At 42.8% G+C, this 18883-nt stretch overlaps 1 protein-coding gene across 1 annotated transcript in view; it reads left to right on the top strand.

The window, feature by feature from the left end:
- The first annotated feature begins 290 nt into the window (after positions 1–290).
- LOC140739427 (complement C1q tumor necrosis factor-related protein 7-like) overlaps positions 291–18883 on the top strand; it is a 77431-nt gene continuing 58838 nt past the window's right edge. Inside the window, exon 1 of the mRNA XM_073067720.1 lies at positions 291–337. The gene's annotated coding sequence lies outside the window, so the exon portion shown is untranslated. The remainder of the gene's footprint in view (positions 338–18883) is intronic.

The following is an 18883-nucleotide window of genomic DNA, read 5'->3' on the forward strand; positions in this document are numbered from 1 at the left end:
CTCCGTAGGATACTTCTTCCCACTTCCATTGCTGTCTTGATGAAAGGTCTTGGCCCGAAATGCTGACTGTTTATTCCTCTCCATCGATGCTGCCTGAACTGCTGAATTCCTTCAGCGTTTTGTGCGTGTTTAAACATAAGCTGCTTTGCTGAATAAACACTAAAGATCATCACTACAGTAAAACACCACTAATCTGACATCACGAGACCTTGGCGCCAGACCAGCGGGTATTCTGGGATTTTGATATTTTTCTACTAATACTCCAGCACATTTTAAATTGTTTTTGATGTTACACAGTAAGCAGTAAGTCTCGAGGGAGAGTGGAAAACAGAACCAGGTGAGTTTAAAGAGAACATGGGAGCCGGGGCCCGAGGTGAGTGAAAGGGAACGTGGAATGAGGTCCCCGTGGAATACCAGGAAGAGTGGGAAATGGGATCTCAGCAAATGGAATGGAGTGCAGGAATCTGGGAACGGGTGAGTGAAAGGGACACAGAAACTGGAGACTTGGTGTGTGGAAGCACTGTTGAAATCAGCACATGGTATTCCAGATGCCAATTTTTTGGGATTTCCAAATTGTTGAATAATGATTATCAGAATCTTTGGCACCTCATTCCATTGTGAAAATAATAAAATTTACTGGAATTGGAATCAAATGGAAGCTGATGTAGAGTTTGCCACCCTGTGAACAGGGAACCGCTTCAGGCATGTTTACAAATGGAAAATTCTACAGTGCATTTATATTCCAAAACTATGAGCATAAATGTGGATCACTTTCAATAATTTTTTTTTACAGAAACATGAAATTGACAAATAGGTTCTTTAAAATCAATTGTAATCTTAAGGAAATTTGTTTTAAAACGTGGTGCAGAGATTCTCCATCTGTAACAAATCAGAATAAATTCCATTTAAGGAGACCACGCTGTGCATTGTTTAGCAGAGGAAAGCAGCAGGAGCTTTGAATGCATAATTAAATCCTACATTGTGAAGCAAGAGCAAATTAACTTGTGTCCTTTCCTTAATCAGTAAAGCCGGATATTTCTAAGTGCGACCATCGAAGCTGTTTGGACTGACTGTGTGCTCACCACCCAGTTATGGCAGCCCAGACAGAGTGGCCTCGTTAGAACCATTTCCCTAGTCTTTCTCACAGCTCTGAAAACCATTCTCTCCAAGATGCATATCCCAAATGACTTTTGAAGGCATCGCTTCCGTCATGCTTAGAGGCAGTGAATTCTGGATCAGATTCGGCACATTGTGGACTGCCAGGCGTGATCCTTTTCCTGTACTTTTGTCTGGATCCTAACCACTCCTGTAGTCCGACCGCACCGGAACAGGCACACTGTGCCTTTGCTGATGTTTAAACATCCAGCTAGAGTATAAAATTGGTTTACTCCCCGTAAATGTGTAGGTTTCCTCCAGGTGCTCCGGTTTCCTCCCACAGTCCAAAGATGTACCGGTTGCTAGGCTAATCAGTTGTTGTAAATTGTCCTGTGATTAAGCTAGGGTTAAATCTGGGGGTGCTGGGCGGTGTGGCTCCAAGGCCCAGAAGGGCCTGCCCTATCCCAATTACGAGGGGTGATTGATATGTTCGTGGCCTAAGGTAGAAGGAATCAATTTTAGAAAACCTAGCACATTTATTTTTCAACATATGCAGCAATACATAGAGGAACCAACTAGAGAAGGGGCAGTGTTGGATCTTCTGTCAGGGAATGAGATAGGTCAGGTGACGGAGGTATGTGTTGGGGAGCTCTTCGGGTCCAGTGATCACAATGCCATTAGTTTCAATATAATTATGGAGAAGGATAGGACTGGACCCAGGGTTGAGATTTTTGATTGGAGAAAGGCTAACTTTGAGGAGATGCGAAAGGATTTGGAAGGAGTGGATTGGGACAATTTGTTTTATGGGAAGGATGTAATAGAGAAATGGCGGTCATTTAAAGGTGAAATTTTGAGGGTACAGAATCTTTATGTTCCTGTTAGGTTGAAAGGAAAGGTTAAAAGTTTGAGAGAGCCATGGTTTTCAAGGGATATTGGAAACTTGGTTAGGAAAAAGAGAGATATCTATAATAAATACAGGCAGCATGGAGTAAATGAGGTGCTCGAGGAATATAAAGAATGTAAGAAGAATCTTAAGGAAGAAATTAGAAAAGCTAAAATAAGATACGAAGTTGCTTTAGCAAGTAAGGTGAAAATAAATCCAAAGGGTTTCTACAGTTATATTAAGAGCAAAAGGATAGTGAGGGATAAAATTGGTCCCTTAGAGAATCAGAGTGGACAACAATGTGTGGAGCCAAAAGAGATGGGGGAGATTTTGAACAATTTCTTTTCTTCGGTATTCGCTAAGGAGAAGGATATTGAATTATGTAAGATAGGGGAAACGAGTAGGGAAGTTATGGAAACTATGACGATTAAAGAGGAGGAAGTACTGGCGCTTTTAAGGAATATAAAAGTGGATAAATCTCTGGATCCTGACAGGATATTCCCCAGGACCTTGAGGGAAGTTAGTGTAGAAATAGCAGGGGCTCTGACAAAAATATTTCAAATGTCATTAGAAATGGGGATGGTGCCGGCGTATTGGCGTATTGCTCATGTGGTTCCATTGTTTAAAAAGGGTTCTAAGAGTAAATCTAGCAATTATAGGCCTGTCAGTTTGACATCAGTGGTGGGTAAATTAATGGAAAGTATTCTTAGAGATGGTCTCTAATTATCTGGATAGACAGTGTCTGATTAGGAACAGTCAACATGGATTTGTGCATGGAAGGTCATGTTTGACAAATCTTATTGAATTTTTTGAAGAGGTTACGAGGAAAGTTGACGAGGGTAAAGCAGTGGATGTTGTCTATATGGACTTCAGTAAGGCCTTTGACAAAGTTCCGCATGGAAGGTTAGTTAGGAAGGTTCAATCGTTAGGTATTAATACTGAAGTAGTAAAATGGATTCAACAGTGGCTGGATGGGAGATGCCAAAGAGTAGTGGTGGATAACTGTTTGTCAGGTTGGAGGCCGGTGACTAGTGGTGTGCCTCAGGGATCTGTACTGGGTCCAATGTTGTTTGTCATATACATTAATGATCTGGATGATGGGGTGGTAAATTGGATTAGTAAGTATGCAGATGATGCTAAGGTAGGTGGCGTTGTGGATAATGAAGTAGGTTTTCAAAGTTTGCAGAGAGATTTAGGCCAGTTATAAGAGTGGGCTGAACAATAGCAGATGGAGTTTAATGCTGATAAGTGTGAGGTGCTACATTTTGGTAGGAATAATCCAAATAGGACAGACATGGTAAATGGTAGGGCATTGAGGAATGCAGTAGAACAGAGTGATCTAGGAATAATGGTGCATAGTTCCCTGAAGGTGGAATCTCATGTGGATAGGGTGGTGAAGAAAGCTTTTGGTATTCTGGCCTTTATAAATCAGAGCATTGAGTATAGGAGTTTGGATGTAATGTTAAAATTGTACAAGGCATTGGTAAGGCCAAATTTGGAGTATTGTGCACAGTTCTGGTCACCGAATTATAGGAAAGATGTCAACAAAATAGAGAGAGTACAGAGAAGATTTGGTAGAATGTTACCTGGGTTTCAGCACCTATGTTACAGGGAAGGATTGAAAGTTAGGTCTTTATTCTTTGGAGCATAGAAGGTTGAGGGGGGACTTGATAGAGGTATTTAAAATTATGAGGGGGATAGATAGAGTTGACGTGGATAGGCTTTTTCCATTGCGAGTAGGGGAGATTCCAACAACAGGACATGAGTTGACAGTTAGGGGGCAAAAGTTTAAGGGTAGCACGAGGGGGAATTTCTTTACTCAGAGATTGGTAGCTGTGTGGAACAAGCTTCCAGTAGAAGTGGTAGAGACACGTTCGGTATTGTCATTTAAAGTAAAATTGGATAGGTATATGGACAGGAAAGGAATGGAGGGTTATGGGCTGTGTGCGGGTCAGTGGGACTAGGTGAGAGTAAGCGTTCAGCACGGACTAGAAGGGCCGAGATGGCCTGTTTCCGTGCTGTAATTGTTATATGGTTAACACAGTCCCCTCCTACATTTACACACTTAGTCCAGCGGTCGAGGAGCATACGCATCTTGGACCTTCAGGAAGTGTCCACAGCAGGGGTGATTGATAAGTTTGTGGCCTAAGGTAGAAGGAGATGAGTTATACAGCTCTCGTTACATGCACATGCAGTTCAACTCTTTTAGTGATTATGCAGAAAGTTTGAAGTTAATAACTCTTCGGGGTAATTGATAAGTTTGTGGCCTAAAGTAGAAGGAGATAAGGAAGGAGAGGAGTACCATTTTGCCTCTAACATAAATGCAGGCCCCTGATTTTTAAACTGTGGCCTCCATTTCAAGATTCTCCCTCAAAAGGAAACATGCTCTTCATGTTCATCCTGTCAAAGCCTTTCAGGGTCAAGTATAAATTCCAGTTTATACTTAACTCCAGCAAATGCAAGTCTAGCTTGTCCACTCTTTGGTTGTAAGATAATTTGCCCTTTGCAGCTATTGGCTTAGTAAACCTTCTCTGAACTGCTTTAAATGCATTAAATTCACCCAGCGGTAAACAATAGCATTCTGCTAGATTTCCTAATTAGTCGATGGCTCTAATTCCTTGCTGTGGCTGCATTCCAGTCTGTTGCAAGTCATGCACAGAGCAACCCATTCTGTTGCATCCCACAGCTTAACAATCTTCTGCCATTTAGCTAATATAACTCTGCATCATTGAATCTGCCTGCAACACCCGAACTGTTTGTGTGGAGATTTGTCTTACGATCTGCATGTTTATGCACCCATCCCCATATCAAGACTTAGTCAGCCACAATAAAGATAGACAATCAAGTTAAGACTATATCGGCAATTTAGAGAAGTGACACAAAAACATCTGACTAGTTTTTGAAGTTTCCACTAGTTGCCACCTATGAAAACAATTTGCTTGGTAAACTTCAGTGTGCTGGTTGCAGCTGACACAAGACCAGCCATTTTTATAGTCTCAGTAAGAAGGAGAGGTAAGAGTAGGCCATTCCTGCTCTGCCCATGGCGGTCTTTACCTTACAGTCACATTCCTACACTATCCACCCCTCCTTCGATTCTCCATTTGGTTGAAATTCTAAGGAATTTACTCAGTGACTAAACCCTCCGGAAAAATTACTTGCAAAGATTCCATCCCCATCCACTGAGTGAAGAACTACCACCTTTACCCTGAATGGTTAATTCTTTAATGTAAGACTGTGATCCCTGTTTCAAACACCACAGTCCACGCCTATATCTAGCCCGTCATAAGTTTTGTCTTTTTTAATTACGTGACTTCTAATTCTTCTAGGCTTGTAACTATAAACTCAGAGTGCCTCATCCTTTCTCATACAATAAGCACACAATTTCAAGGTTCAATGTGGTAAACATTCCTTCCGTTGCAAGCATATCTTTCCATAGATAGAGAGATCAGACGTACAGACTAAATCTCAGCTGGAAGTCTGAGTGGGACTCAGTCATTGGAGCAGACTATCTCTCTTCACACAACAGATTCAGCTCCTGTGCCAACATGCTGCACAAATTATCTCAAGCAGCTAACCAGAATGAGTTGCTTTAAATGTGATCTGTAAAACTTTAATCAATGAATTATGACACTTATAATAGAAGTCACTGGTTATTGGAAAGTTAGGAACTAGGCCTCATGCAATGATCAGCTTATCTGCCTAATATTATATGGCACCCAAACTGCCTTGGATTGTCTATTAAATCATTTAATGCAAGACGTAGTGTTTTGAATGAATTCTTGAGCCTAAGTGGGTTCCTCTGGGTCACAATGGAAAACATCTCCCAAGCGATCCAGTCTGCTGTGGACAATGGGACTCCACTTGTCCATCCTAATAATGCAACAGAACCAGGTACTGTCTTGTGGGGAAAGTGGAGATGCTTTCGTATTAAGGAAATGTACTGCTACAATTTTGAAGTTTTCGCAATGGAATCCTTGTTGATTGTTTTATAGGCTATCATTAATTCCAATCTGTTTTGCTGCAGACTTTGAGAAGTGCTTGAATAGGTTGTGAAGCTGCCCTGCAAAGTCCCTCGAAGTCGCCAGAACATCCCACTAAATAATGAGAAAAGTAAAATTAAAAAGTAGCACATGATAGTCGAAGAACATCACTGACTTTTATGACTTAATGCACTACACTCAGCCCATTCATTCGCCTGCGCTACAGTTTTCTGAAAGGTAAGTTATTTGGATTCTCTGCTAATTTTGGCAAAGTCTAGAAGTGGAAGCATGCCTTTCAAAAAGAAATACCTTGAAATTATTCTGGTTCCGTAGAATCCAAGCTTCACAACACATGCGGTGATTCTATATCACTCAGCCATTTCCTCGTAATAGTTCTGTATATAAGGATATCAGTACTTTCAATGGTGATTACGGTAATTACAGGCAAGCCAAGCATGGTACCAATTTCAAATTCCAGCCAAAATGAGATACTAACATATTCTGAAAATGACACTTAAACTAGATCGTTTTGTTACTTATGCTGTTCATAACAACTTCATTCAGTTGGAGGGGAAGTGATAATGATGGTCCCATTGTTTTTTATCCATATGGGACGATTGGTCTCAGACCACCTTTAAACCAACTGTGCACTGTTATCGTTTTGTTCCATGGCTTGTCCAGGCTGCAGCTTTAATCTTCCATATTACCAGTAGAACTCAAGCAACGCTGTGTAGCAGTAAAATTGCTTTCACTGGGGTGATATCTACAGTCACAGTAGCAATACATCATGCACTTCCGATGAGTCTGCCCAGTGTCAATTAGTAACAAAAATATTAATTAAGGAACTGTGTGTAATGAGCCTGGTTATTTCCTTGCATAAAAGGGGGTGATAAGCACAGCACTGTCTGGCGCTGCCTGCCTGTTGTCAAGTTGAAATAAACTGAAAGATAGGGAAATCTCACAAGACCAGTTTTGAAAATTGACCAGATGCCTGTGACTTGAATCCAAGAACAGAACAAGCCATCGTCTTAAACTGGAGTTGAACCTGGTGAGATGTGCACCTGGATATCTTACCAACACATACCTACCAAGTCATGAAAGCATTTCTTGAAACAGAGTGGATATTAAAGCCAAAAAGACAAATCATATCATCTATTTTTAATTCAATGCTGTCTTTATATTTTGTCAGTTAGTTGTGTTCCCAGACTGTCATTGGGAAAAGCCTTTGAATTACCGTATACAGGTTAAAATACAAACACAAAGAGAGACAGCTTGTTTTCACAATGGAAAGAGATGCCAAAGATTCTGCTTTGCAAAAGAGGAACCAGGAAGACATGTTGTCCTAAACAGGAGTTTGATACCCAGTCAAAGTGGCTTTCTACTATTAATCTGGTAAAATTATTAGTAAATATAACAAGTCTGAACTCCAAAGAAACAGATTAAAAACAAAACAAGCTGGGACTGGCCATCTGACATTTTTGGCATTGCCCGGGGGAAGTACACTGAAGGTGTAATGGGTTCATTTAGGTGAGAAGATCAAATGAAGCAGCAAATGTCATCGGTATCAAAATGACAAACACTATCCATTCCTTGTCCTTATTCGCTCTGTTTTGTATGCGGAATTTATGACATTACTGTGTTCCTAGCCTTGTCATTCAACAAGACTTCATCAGAGATTCCCATCAAAAAGCCCGATTAACTGGAGACACGGGAGACTGCAGATGCTGTAATTTGGAGAAACAAGAAGATGCTGAAGGAATTCAGCGGGTTAGGCTGATGAAGGGTCTAAACTCGAAAAATCAGCTGTCTATTCCCCTCCACTGATGGAGCCTAACGTGCTGAGTTCCTCCCGCATTACCCTTGTTGCTACAGCATGATTGATAAAAGGGAAATGACAATGATTAACCCTGAATCCTTTACCATGTATGTTGACAATAGCCTGTCCAGAAAATGAAAAGGGCAAGGCAGAAAATCAGAAAAGAGCACAAAACTCAGGAGACCTATGAACCAAAGTACGTGAAAATAACTTTTTTTATTGCACCTGTCTGGTAAAAGTAAGCTTATGCCTGGGTACATCTCACATCAATGAGAGCACGGCCATTGAGTACGTCTACATGAAATGCTGTTGTAGGAAAGCAGCACCCATCGTCAGAGATCCTCACCACCCAAGCTATGTCCTCTTCTCACTGCTGCCATCAGACAAAATGCACAGGAGCTTCAGGACTCGTACCACCAGTTTCGAGAACAGTAACTACCCCTCAATCATCAGGCTCTTGAACAAAAGGGGAGGAATGCACTCACTTGCCCCATCTTTGAGATGTTTCCTATAACCAATGATCTCACTTTGAGGACTCGTGATCTCCTGCTCTCGTTACTTATTTCTATTTGTTTATATTTGTATTTGTACAGCTCATTATCTTCTGCATTCTGGTTGATCTTTCATTGATCCTGTTATAGTCACCATTTTATAAATTTGCTGAGTACACCCACAGGAAAATGAATCTCGGTGTTGTGTGTGGTGACAAGTATGCACTTTGATAATAAAACTTACTTAGAACTTTGAGCTTGAACATTTACTTAATATATTCCTGGGTTCAAAGAGAGCATGTGTACTGAAGAAGAGGACTCCACAGTACAAACTGATCAGCAAGAGGGGAGTGTTGTAGGGAGAAAAACAGGCCTGAACGTGAGGAAAGGAATCTGAGGGAAGAATGAACCTAACATGTACAAGTTGAGCCCTGTTCAAGTACTTCAATTGTTCTCATTTTCTTTTAGAGAATCATAAAATGATTAATGAAAATTTATTGTTACAAATAGGTCCACATGCCAGAAGATCGTGAAAATAGGTGAATAAAAAACAAATTTACGCTCTTTATTTATTAAACATATAACAGCTTAAAATATACAAAGGAAGCATGGAAAAGTAATTTGGCAGAACATAGGACCTGTGTGCTTCGAACTGCAGAAACAATCAGTGTAGGAATAGTGTGAGCGGGTCATTGATCAAGATGGACTCCATGAGCCATCAGGTCTGTTCCTGTGCTGTGTTTCTCTACGGTGTTTAGCCCCATTCTGTCACTGGAGATCTTCTCCTGGTGTATGGACTGGATGGACCATCAGATGGTTTGTGAACTGGTGCACTCCCTCTGAACCTCCCTGTGACTCTGAGGTTCTCAGTGCCCTTCCACTGATTTGAGTGAACACGGACTCCAGCATTGAAGTTGATGCTGGCGAAAACCATTGCACGTTGGTTCTCTGGCACATTGAGCCTACGGCACATACTTCTGCAGAGAGTGACGGTAAGCCGCTAAGGCGAGTGACTCTTGATGACGATTCTATCTTCACGAAGGCGCCGTTCTCTTCTGGTTTGCCCCTCCTCCAGAAAATATACCCGGATCCTTGCTTCTTAAGCCGCACGTTCCTGTCGAGCAGCAACGTCGATCTCAAAGCAACTAATCTCCCGGGCTGTGAGGGAGGAGCACCATTCAGGTCTGCTGCCGCCCCGTTGTGCAGTGGAAGCTGCCTGGGTATTGTTGCTTTTGGGGGAAGGTGTTGCACTGGAGCTCCCACAGGCTCTCGATCCGGTGGCAAAGGGGGCCAACGCATCTGGAGGCCAGGTTCCACCACTTGGATATTTATTTTTATTGGGTGATGCTCGGGCAGGATACTAAAACCAGAGAACAGGGGTTTTCAAAGTACAGTCAAAGGAACACCACCTCAAAGTGAAAGAAGTTAACAAGAAACAAAATGTGCGCATCATAAAATGAGGAACCAGAGCAAATAATTTGTCGTGAGAATCCACTGAGATAACTGAAATATACCAACGTAAGGAACAGGACTTACCATTGAATATTGCATGTTTATTTCACACAAAACATACTAATGATACTACGTTAGAGCTGGACCATTCAGATTACCAGTCTTTTCCTGTTCGTGGTTCAACTAGTCTCGTCCCATGTAATGTCAACCACCCCTAGCAACGTCCTACAGTCCAGGTAGGTTAATTAGTCATTGTAAGTTGTCCCGTGGTTAGGTCTGGGTTAATCGGGGTTGTGAGGTTGCCGGGGCACCATGGTTCAAAGGGCCTGAAGCGTCGTCTCTGCGCTGTGTCGCTAAATAAATAAATTTCCTGGGGTGCTGAGAGTATGCAGTTTAACAGTAACACACGACAATATGCATAGTGCCTGCTGTGCAAATTTCTACATGTGCTAATATGATGATGATGGCTGATTCTTCGCTTGCGAGTCCTTTCCTCCCCTCTGCTCTGTGTAGGTTTATAGTGACGACCGGTGTGCCTGGACCGGTTCCGCTCTTTAGGCCGGGGGTACGTTCCACAATGGCACAGCGAGTTGCGATGACTACAGCAACCACAAGGCTGTAGGTTGAGTTTCAGGTTTTCCTTCTCCTAGACAGACTGCCTGACAAGGCCAACAAGTCCATCTACCTGGGTTTGGAATCAGAGTTGTCCTGATCCTAGGCTGGCTGCGTACGAAGGCTGATGAGTCCAGCCTGTCTGCCCAGTTATATCGCTGGACACTCGTTCACACCATGACATAGCAAACTCAGTAAGAACAGGGGCACCACGTGAAGGCACAATAGTGTGAGGGAAGCCATATGCGAGGAAACTTCTACATGGCAAGCAATGATCACTACACCCGGAAAGGAGAGGCTGTGAGAGATGCTTCTCCTTCCCTGAACGAGCAGGACGTGCAGCCCATGACTCACTCGTCCCCCTTGTACTAATTTACAATATTGTTGTATCACCTTTAGTTATTGCATTTAAGACAAGTACAAAACCTTATAAAGGCAAACAAGTTGTAATAACATCATCGGTGAGTTGTATCACAAGAGTAAAAAGTAGATATTCTGTAACTTTGTGAGATTACTATCAAACACAATACTATTGAATAATTATACTGCAGGCAAATACCATCGGTGATTGATGTGCATTTAATATTTCAATAATATTAAAGTAATTTTGTAAATGTATTGTTGATTAAGTATTCCTGTTCAGTTAAAATAATTCATCATGGGTTATGTATAAATACGTGAATTGTAAACATCATCACGCTATCACATGATACACGCATGCTTTGCTTAAAGTAAACACCAAGTTAGACACACATTTCCACTCCCATGTCTTCCTTTGAATTAGTTTATTGTTTTGAAGTTTCAAAACTTAACAATTATGTTCGTGGTAGACTTTTCAAGGTAATAATAGAAGTTCACTGCCACAATAAAACATGAAACAAGATCACGTTTTCCACCCATTGCATTGCCTGAATTAATGGGCTCTTTTCAATGTCCTTTCCATGGAATGTGTGGGTTTCCTCTGGGTGCTCCGGCTTCCTCTCACAGTCCAAAGACGTTCCGAATCGGTCACTGTAAATTGTCCCAAGATTAGTCTCAGTTAAATCCAGGGTTGCTGGTGGCACAGCTCAAAGAGCTGGATAGGCCTATTCCATGCTGCATCTCTAAATAAAATTTTAAAATGAAATAAATAAATAACTGCTATGTTACCATGACACCCATGTTTTACTGCTTATAAAAGGCCAGGGTGCATTTAATTAACTTAAATAAGTCTGTCACATTCTAATGCTTCCAAACTATCATCTATAAGCACACTGAACTATAGTTTGGCCAGGAATTGCTCAAGTCAACATACCTAAAGTGATGAATTCTACATTTTTTTGTATTACTACCTTCTGGTAAAATGTTTTGAATTCTTATTAGAATTTGCCTCATAGTCAGGCTACTGCTAATACTTATCCTCACACCAGCAGTGCTGGATGTCCGTCACTCTGATGTACACTACTTTTAAACATCTCCAACTTTTAAAGCACCTTCTGATGGAAATTGTTTGTATATTTCTACTGGGAAAAGCCACAATGTGTTCTATACCAATAAAATCAGATTCCAGGGGATTGAGAAGAGTATAGGGATTTCCATTCTATGGAAGAAGGGAGGAATATCAATTTGTTGCCGAGAGCAGAATCATTTTATATATAAATACTCTATATACTGTATAGTGTGTTGATCCATAGTTTTATAGCAAAGAAATATGACATTCAGACTATTGAATCCATGCTGAATTCGCTCCCCCTCGGGAAGATATATTGCAGCTTTATAAAACTCTAGTTTGACCACATCAGGAGCATTGCATTCAGTTCTGGTCATCCCCTTATGGATAGGATGTCAAGTCTTTGGAGAGGATGCAGAAGTTTACCAGGAACGTGTCCGGATTAGGGGGCATGATCTATAAGGTGAGGATGGACAAACTTGGGTTACTTTCTCTGAAGTGGTGAAGGCTGGGGAGAGATTTGATAGATACTTATGATATTCATAGAGTAGCAGCTAGCATCTTTTGCTCAGGGTTGAACTGTCTAATGCATTTAAGGTGAGAGGAGGTCAGTTGAAAGGAGGTGGATAGGGCAAGATCCTTTATACAGTAAACCTTTATAGTATTGATTTTGATATTCCTACCACAGCAAAAGGATTTTATTTGCCCTACCAACTTCTGTTATGATTTTATATACTTCTATGGGGTTTTCTTTCAGTTTTACATAAAACAAGCCCAGCCTATGGAATCTCTCCCAATAACTAAAGTCCTCTGATCCAGGTAATATTCTGGTGAATCTCCTCTGGACTTTCTCCAGGGCTTGCAGTGTGACAACCACAAATATGCACAATGCTCCTAGTGTGGTCTAACCAGTGGTTTATAAAGTTGCAAGATAACATCCCAACTCTTACGTTTTGTGCTTCAACCAGTGAAAATATATGCCTTCTTCACCTGTGTTGCACTTCCAGAGAATTATGAACGAGCCTCAAGTCCCCCATTGATCAAAAGTTCCTTGGAGCCCTATGATTTACTGTGTGTATGCTACCTCTATGCATCCGTTTGCATTTGTCAGGCTTAAGTTCAATATTTCAACACTGCCCAACTTTCCATTAATTCTACATCCTGCTGTATACTTAGACAAACTTCCTCACCATCCACAAACTTACTAATCATACTTTCTACCATTGATATCCAAATCATTAATATACATCACAAACAACAAGATTCTCAAAAACCAATTGCTACAGTATTTCCAATCAGAAAATCATCCCTCCACCACAACCACCTTCTGAATCAGGTTCGTGGGTGAGACAGAAAGCACTGACTGCAAGTATATTAATCATTTATTTACAAACAGTAAAAATCTGACCAAACATTCATGTTCCCCAGGTTACAGAAACTACAAAGAATATTCAACAAACATACTTAGCTAAAAGTGCGCGCAAGCATACCTTCCCAATGGTCATGTGCACTGCTTGCCTTAAACAAAGGAAGAGAGAGCAAGCCTCTCCCGTGTGCTATTTTATACCTGGGATATTTGAAACTGGACACTAGGAGGCTAAGCAATGGGAAAAGCAGCTGCAGTTTCCAAACTGCATGACAAAGCGACTTTTGAAATCAGAAAAAGTCACGCCCCCAGAGGACATTCCTTCCCTCGAAAGTTGTGATTGTGATGATCCAGTCCTCAGGTGTATGATTCTTGTGAACTCCATACTAAGTTACGTATAAAACACAAGGGTACAATACCTAGTTGTAACCTCCCAGTATGCTACAGTAGGTCACCAGCCTCCCTGCGCCGTAAAAGGCCACTGGCCCCACCCCAGGGAGTGATAGCTGATGAGTTGGTCCTCCCCACTTAACCTGATACACTGACTCTGAGATGTGATCAGCCCGGTACCGGAGTGACGTTCCCCAGCCCATCAGGAGTGCAGGTGCCTTATTCTTCACCAGTAACAGTACAAGTGCCACCTTCCTTTGTGCGCGGGTAATCTAAGGCCGTCGAAATCAGTTCCCGCGGCAGCCCGGCCACACCGTGCTGAGAAAGGCTGTCATTCAAAACCTTCCTTCCTTTGTAGTAAGGGAACAGCTTGGGCGAGGTGCTCATCCAGAGCTGGGATGGGATACACACACCACTTATCAGCTGCACCGTCCCGTGGAAACCGCAGAAAGGCTTAGGAACCGCGTATCCAGTAAGTGCCATTCAGCGTCCAACAAGTGCCCGTTTGGCATGGACAGAGCCAACCTAGGATACTGTTCCTGCTCACACTTACCAGCCACCTTGCACCTTGCACCTGTACTCGACATACCACCTACACCAACACTCCGCCAGGTGGGGAAATCACCTTAAGAGTCAGGACAAACGGTGCATAGGGAAATATCAGCCTTTAAAGCACTCACTCCACCAGGGCCATTAAGGTTCAAGTCCCTTAAGACTGTTACCATACTCTGGGTTGAGGTTGGCTGGAATAGACGACCCCTTCCCAGCACACAAAATAGAATGCCAAAGCCTAAGAGGCCAGAATTTCCCCCAACAGTCTTTCCTTGTCGTCAAAGGGATTGATATCAGTGGCATCCCTTCTGTGATGCAGTACGGAGTATTCATAGAAATTCAGCAGTCAGATTCGTTAGTTCAGTGTGCAAATACAGACGACGTCCCCAGGAATGTACGACAGGGTCTCCCACCACAACCAGCAACCACCACTTGGCCATTCTAAACGCAGGGGGATACAAATGCACTTGATCCTGATTTGTCACTGGGTACTTAGAAAGCACATAACAGAACCACTGGAAGTGTTCCCCAGATGATTATGTCCCTCTGAAATATGGGCATCTCATATCCGGAATAAAGTTGCCCAAATTTCTACCCCACCAACTCTAATTTCACATGGCCTGTATGAAATGTGGGTCATCCCTATAACCAATTGCACGGGGAAGCGTAACAAAGCACAAAGTAACAGGTTAACACACAATAAGTATGCAACAGATTTCTTTATAAAAGGGAAACAAAGTAAAAGACTACTGTAAAACACACACACACACACGCACACGCACACGCACACGCACACGCACACGCACACACTCACACTCACGCACGCGCACGCGCACGCGCACGCGCACACGCACACGCACACGCACACGCACACGCACATGCACACGCTCACGCACACGCACACGCACACGCACACGCACACACTCACACTCACACACACACACACACACACACACACACACACACACACACACATACACACACACACACACACACACACACTCTCACACACACACACAAAACTAACGGATGCAGCCACACCTCACGTATTTCTCCACATTCAGGTCATTGACACTCTGTTTACAGGGAAGAGCGATGCAGATCAAATGACCCCCTCCCCGTGAGGATGAGATGTGAAGGCACTAGCCATACCCCGATTCCCACAGCAGCCAAACATTAGCCATGGCCCTTTGTAGGGAATCCCGAATGGAATGCGAGGAACCTGGGTGAGAAAAAGAAAGGGTCCTTATCAAGAGAGGACTTGAAGAATGACCTCTCCCCTCAGTAGTCTCTTTTTAATGTTTGTCCTGACACTACTTCCTCCACATTGCATCGAGGGTGGGAGGGGGACCCCTGTTTACCTGCTCCTCTGGATCCCAGCTTTCAGCAATGCCAACAACATTTCTTTACGGGATCCCTCACTCCCTGCCTGATTATCTAGCTTTCGTACTTGGCTGTGGGCATCCTCTTGTACATACTCCAAACCCTGTAATAATTGAATCACTGTACTTACAGGATGACCAACAGCTGGAGCTATTAAAGAGAGTGCTATTCCTTTTATTTGAGAAGCTGCCAAAACCACATGTTCTATCATTCCAGAAGCTAATTCAATATCTTCTGGTGCATTACCACTATCGCGGTATAATTCTGTGGTAAGAGCCCACTGGCATAGAACTTTAATACCCTTCTCTACTGTGCTCCATTCCACTTGGAGTTTTTAATTCCAATTTAAATTAATTGCCAAAATTTAACCGCTGCTATTACTCGATTCTATAGTGATGTATTATGCTCAGGGGAAGCAAACAGTGTTCTTAGAGCATTATTGATCACACGTTGGGACGATAGGGTCCCTAAAGCACTCATCTCTCTGTTAGATAAGTGTAGTGAACTACATATACCTGTCTGGACACGCCCCCTGCTGACTGCTCCTGTGGCCCCTCCCACAGACCCCTGTATAAAGGTGATGGAGGTCTGAGCCTGGCCTCTCAGTCTCCAGGATGTAGTATGGTGGTCACTCACTGCTTGTTCCTTCTTCCAGTCAATAAAAGCCGATACCTCGTTTTTACATCTCAGAGTGAGTTATTGATGGTGCATCAATAAGTCACTCCAGTACCCCCCTCATGCCATATTCTCAACAGCCATGTGGCCAAGGACTCTCCAGGCTTTTGTCTGTACCAAATTCCTTAGTGGAAAACTCCCTGCCCGCTGTTGCCTCAAAGAGGTCCAGTACACCAATCCCACGCACGTTCCCGATTCTGCTCCCCCTCCCCCCTGCTGGGAGGAAGAAGCTGCGGGCAGCTGACCCCACGGCGGGTGTGGGAACGCGTGATCACTGGCCTGGCCCGTACTGTTTCAGATAGGCATCGGAGAGAGTGATCTTCCTGAGGATTAAACCGAGATGTCCACACTACCCTCGCTTCCTCATTTTCGCTCTCCAGCCAGAGATCCCCGTCTCCCAGCCTGACAGTAGGATCATGGCGCCACCTCACCATGGCTCGAACCTTAACAGGTCAAGCTGCCAACCAGCTTGGCATGCAGTGTCTAATTGCTGTGCCTTCAGCAGCTAACGAGCTATCTCTATGTCCTTATCCTCTAACCTTGTTGCCCTATCTGAGCCATCAACAGTGATTCTCTCAGAATACACAGCGCTGACTGAGATTTTCCCAATTCATTCTTAAGATTTACTAGCGTTTTATACAGATGTCTTACAATCACTGCAAACAGCTAGAAAGCATCCTGTTGACTATCCTTTCTCCTGGGAAAACCCAGTGATTTAAGTATACAAACAATGTGGGTGTCCCATTTCAACCCCTGCGAAATCGAACTGGTCTGACCAATTTTCCGGTATCCCATTACCCATCGGTAGGTTAGCGAGACTTCCAAAGCCTGCGCTATTATTTGTTCACCCTGGGACTCTGTATCTCTCAAGCGGAGGGTCCTCTCTTTTCAACCAAACCTTCCTATTCAGATTACAGAAACTACAAAGCTGAATATTCAATAAACATACTTAGTTTAAAGCACACTCAGAGCATACCTAACCAATGGTCATGTGCACTGCTTGCCTTAGACAAAGGAAGAGAGAGCAAGCCTCTCCCATGTGCTAATTTATACCGGGGATATTTGAAGCTGGACACGGGCAGCTAACCAGTGGGAAAAGCAGCTGCAATTTCGAGACTGACCGATCACAACGGAAGTGACTGTCGAAATCAGAAAAAGCCATACCCTCACAGGGCAGCATCTATCACCAACTGTCTTGAAGAAGGGTCTCAGCCTGAAACGTCAACTATTTATTCCTCTCCGTAGATGCTGCCTGACCTGCTGAGTTCCTCCAGCATTGTTGCGTCCTATCACCAAGCCAGTTTTGGATCCAATTAGCCAGCTCACCTTTGATCCCATGTGCCTTAACCTTTTGAACCAACCTGCCAAGGAGGATCTTGTCGAATGCCTTCCTAAAGTTAATATAGATGTCTTCCACCTTGCCTCCATCAATTGTCTTCGATGCCCATCCATATTTTCCAAATTGTTTAGAAATACCTTCATTACAAAAAATAATCAGATTAAAGACTGGCGTGAAAAAAATCTGCCCTCTCTTTCCCAGTCTGAAAGTGCCACCTCACAGCAGTGGAACTCACAGCATCACCAACTCCACACCACTTCTTACTAATGACCATTCTAGTGTGAGGTTGAGGTGTGTTAACGTGAGAGACCATATAATCATTCACTCAGTCCTGCTATCACTTGGCACCTGAATCTATGCACTATTTAGCAGAATTCATGTGTTGGTGTTCTGGAATTGAATCTCTGGGTGTTCTTCCCTTGTGGATGTGCAGGGTCCACACATCACATTGGGGAAAGCTGTCCACCTCCCCCAAACCACCGCACCTTCAACAGGGCTGGTTTAACTGAGCCATGCCAACAATGCATTCCTCAAAAGAAGCATTCGAGAAATTGGTTAGTAATTGGTAACTATTACACTGGACCACAAATATTTTGCTGCATGAATACTTTTTGGTGTATTATATGGATTTTGGGCTGCTGATCGTGAAAATTGCCATGAAATTTCCCTATCACGCACCATTTTTTTGAAATCGCCAAGTCAGAATAACTGATGGCAACATTAAGGAAGGCATTTTTGTTGGTCCACAAATCAAACAGTTCATCAATAACAGGCAGTTTGAAGAACTCCTAGTGGAACCGAAAAAACTGCGTGGAAGGCATTCAAGGATGTTGCTGGAAATTTTCTTGGCAACTGCGGAGCACCAAAGCACATGCAGCTGGTTGACAATGTGCTTCAAGCATACCAAACCAGCAACTGCAACACGTCACTGAAGATTCAGTTTTTGTGTTCCTATTTAGACTTCTTCACTGCAAATCCTGGCACTGTCTGTGACAAGAACGGTGAAAGGTTTCACCAGGACATTGCGGTCATGGAGAAATGGTATCAGGGCAACTGGAATCCATCAATGCTGGCTGATTATTGTTGAACCCTTAAGCGAGAAGCCTCCGACACTGAGTACAAATGAAAACCATCAACAGAACACTTTTTAGCTCAGTTAATCTATTGCAAAGCATCAGCACCGTCATGCAATTAAACTAGTTACATTCAATAAAAGTTAATTTCATGTTTCTCTAAATTCCTACATGATACAAGTTGTCTGAAATTAGATTTGTGTTCAAGTGGTCTATCATAAACACCTTCAAAAAGTTTTGCTGTCCAGTGTAATTGCCACATGTACTGAGATGTATTGAAAAGCTTTTGATCCAGACAAATCATTCTAGACATAAGCAATCAAGGCAGCATTTTTGAGGCATCGCTC

The sequence above is a fragment of the Hemitrygon akajei genome, chromosome 15 (genome assembly GCF_048418815.1).
Source record: "Hemitrygon akajei chromosome 15, sHemAka1.3, whole genome shotgun sequence".
Classification (NCBI taxonomy): domain Eukaryota; kingdom Metazoa; phylum Chordata; class Chondrichthyes; order Myliobatiformes; family Dasyatidae; genus Hemitrygon; species Hemitrygon akajei.